Raw genomic sequence first — 3857 nt, forward strand, 5'->3', positions numbered from 1 at the left:
CGCAGGTCTCCAGAAAATCGTAAGTGTGCCAGAACGCCCCCTTCACACTGGAGTCATAGAGGAGAGTGTCATCCACGCACTTGTACTTGCGGGGCACATCCTGAATAGCGTCGTCAAACCTCTTGGTGTAAGCATCTGACGCTGAGCAATGTCCCATGGGCGTCCTGCAGTATCGAAAACGTCCCCACGGCGTGATGAATGTGGTCAGGCGTCTACTCTCCTCCTCCAACTCCACTTGATGAAATCCCCAAAAGGCGTCGGCGACGGTTTTGAACGAGTGCACTGGCACCCCAGACACCATGTCGAATGGTGCAGGTGTGTGGTGCGTCTCCCTCAGACAGCTTGCATTGAGGCGTTGGAAGTCCACAGTGCGCCTGGGCTGACCGTTTTTCTTGGCCACCACGACCATCCTGGCGCACCACTCCGTAGCCTCACCAGCAGGCACTGGCTGGATGACGCCTCTCCTGACGTCCTCCTCCAACTGGGCCTTCACCTCCGCTTCCCAGTGTTTCGGAACGGGAGCGGGTGTGTGACAGGCGTAGGGGGTCGTGCCGGGCGTCAGGTGGATACGGTGAGGGGGACCAGTCATGACTGGCAGTGGGGACCTGCTGGTGTTAAATGCGGTAGACGAAAAGTGCGTGAGTAGCCATGCCTCCAGCCTGGCCACATTCTCCTCCAAAGGAGGCTAGGGTATCTCAACTGGCCTCGGCGGGAAACGGCTGCTCTCAGGTAAACGGTTCGGAGGTAGATCGTCGGCAGTGTGCCGCTCCCCTCCATCGCTCACGGCAGCCACAGCACATCTATGGAGCGGGAAGTCGACAGGCACCAAGTTGAGGCACTTGCAGGCCTCCAATGACAGATAGAGGGCCTTGGCTGTCTGTACGAAGTAGACCTCCTGGACGGTGGACCCCTCGTCCACACCGAGGCGGCAGGGGGCGGATCCCAGACATTTGAGCTGTTTGTTCGCCACGTCCCTTAGGCCATTACGGGCCCGAAGTTGCCCAGGACACAAACCGATGTCCCGGAGCAGGGATGCGCCTGCCACACACACCATAGCACCCGTGTCAGCTACAGCCAGCACAGGGGTGGCGGGGGAATTGCCCCCGGCCTGGGACACGAACACTTGTAACCTGGGGTGGCGGGATAGCTGGGCTGTTGCCACTGTAACAGCGCCTGACACATCCACAGGAGCACTTAGGGCTGACTTACTCCTACAACACCTTTTGAAGTGACCAACCTTACAGCAATTGCGACATGTAGCCCCACTTGCAGGGCAGTTACTTTTACCAGAGGCATGTGACATGCCGCAGTTACCACAGTGCACGCGACTGGGGTGTCGAGGTCGGGCGGCAGCTACCTCAGACTCACCGGTGACATCATCACCAACCGCCACTGCCTCCGCTGCTGTTCCCACCACTGCCTGGCCAGACGTACGACACAATACACCAGCATCTCTCACTGCTGCCTCAAATAACATGCATTTGTTTCTAAGCACTTCAACACTATTATAACTAGAGTACCCCTGGAAAATTTCCCTTTTCAACACTGGGTTACTCAGGCCCACCATAACTTTGCGTAATAGCATGTACTCAGAGAGGTCGTTATCACAGGTGGGACATTTAAATTCACACTCCACTGCCTCTGCGAGGCATCGTTGAAAATACCTTTTCATGGGCTCCTCTTCACCTTGTTTGCTGTTGAAAAACTCGTTCCATTTCACAGCTTGGTTTGAAGATTGAAGAACCATTCCACTGATGGCGTCCAGGGCTTCTTTGGGCGAGAGCTGCTCCCACTGACCGCTGGGGTATCTCGAGTCAATCACCCTTTGGAGTGCAGGGACGCAGTTCAGGCGAATGTGGAGTGTGGCCACCAGTTGTGGCCACCCGTTCAACAGCACCCATGACTCCATGGACCGCCTCCATGTCCTAAACGCAGCTGCTGGCATTTCTGCCTCACACTTCTCTGGAGCGACAGCTGCTGAGGGCTTCATGACCGGCATAGAAGCATGACCACCGCCAGCACCTAGAGACGCCATCTGAGCCATCAATGCACTCATGGCCTGCTGCTGGGCGCGCGTGGTGTTCCTGGCCGGTGTAGAGAAGCCCTGGCGTCCCCTTGAGGGCGTCGAGAATCGTGGACGTGTAGGGGCCATGTCAGCGTTCTTGTCAGGGCTGTAATGGCGTGTCGGGCCCCGACATATCCTACTCAGTGCGCCATGTGAGAGGTTGGAGTCATAGGCCACGTTCTTTGTAGACTTTATTCTAACAGCGTCAGCTGGAGACTGGCAACCGGGCGCTGCCAAAGACAAGCCCCCATCTCAACATGGGAAAACATATCGTACGATGGTACAATCTTACACTATGTAAATGGCAAAAAGAGTTTAGCAATAACCTATGCAGTTGACATGCTTTCATGGATAATGCAAAGTTGAGGCTTTACTCTGGAAAATCAAGTTTATGGTGTTGAGTTGCGGCAATATGTAATTTAAAATTCAAGTAGCAGAACACAAGCCTCTCCTCAATTATCCTGCTATGCAAATACAGTTTGAGGGGTTTGCCACTGTTCGAGCATTCTTGCAACAGCTTCATGGAGTGACAACCTCCTCGTGGCCCAGGCATGAAATGTTTATGTGGTTTGAGTTGACAAAACCCTGGAATTCCTAAACTCACATTTCCTTTTGGCACTATGGGAAAGGTAAATGTACATGTTTCTCAACACATCGTCACGAGTACTTGGCAAGGTCTTTGCTGCTTCGCTAGCACAGAAATGCATACCATGTGCAACACATTTAATTATGGTAATGTGTTGGTCCTTTTTTAATGATATGTATCACACACAAATATATATATATTAGTTCTGGAACTAGTAAGTGACTGGGCTGAAGAAAACACTTTGCTGGTTTTGCTTTATTGTAAAAAAATATAGTTTCACAGGTATTGAGTTCATTTGAGAGTATATTGTACCGTCTCTGCTAAGGGAAGTGTCTTAGTGCACTTATAGGAGAACTCTTAAGTGAGGTGTTCACTGGGTAACTGGTGATAAGAGTCTGCCCGCTCTCTCCTGCTCAGGCATGAGATGCAAGGAGGAGCGGTCGAACAATTTGCAAAATCAGCTTGACCTCGCTCAAACTCTGATGAATTTACAGCCCTCAGTATGCATTACATGAACAACTACTGAGTCATGATTGAATAACTTAGTGAATAACTACTGAGACATGATTGAATAACTACTGAGTCATTGTTGAATAACTTCGTGAATAATTGGGTATTATACATTTGGGTGAATATTTATATAATACAAATGGTGCTGTTACAGTAATGCGAAGCATTTGAAATTTCATTCTGCTAGTTACTCTTATGTTCGCCCATAATGTTTGATGCCTCATCCGCAGCAGGCACTAAATTTATTTGTAGTTTCCTAACCAAATTTTTAGTTGCACATTCCCCTAAGGCTTGCACGACAACCTTGCACCTGGTCCGTTTGTTGCCGTTTGAGCGGCTGTCTTGGAATCTGGAAACATTCGCTTATTGAGGTTGACAAGGTGGTCACATAAGCTAAAAGGAATATCCTGTATTACAATTATTAGGCTATATACTTGCAATTGAAGATTGCGAGAGCATTTATTGCTAAACGAGTAAGGCTTCTGCCACCCTTATTTGGGGCAGATTAACACGACCACTTATTGAGCAGTGCCATTACATTTTGGCAGTGGTGCGCACAGTTCCGCTAATTAGCAAAGCTAACTTTCTCGTTAGCGGATTACCGTTTTCGCTAACTTTGGAAACCTTTAGCGGACAAATTAGCTTTCGCTAAATTGAGTTCCTTTAACTTTAAGTCCTCTAACAAAATTTATACGT

This window comes from Homarus americanus, unplaced genomic scaffold, assembly GCF_018991925.1.
Source record: "Homarus americanus isolate GMGI-L3 unplaced genomic scaffold, GMGI_Hamer_2.0 scaffold4062, whole genome shotgun sequence".
NCBI lineage: Eukaryota > Metazoa > Arthropoda > Malacostraca > Decapoda > Nephropidae > Homarus > Homarus americanus.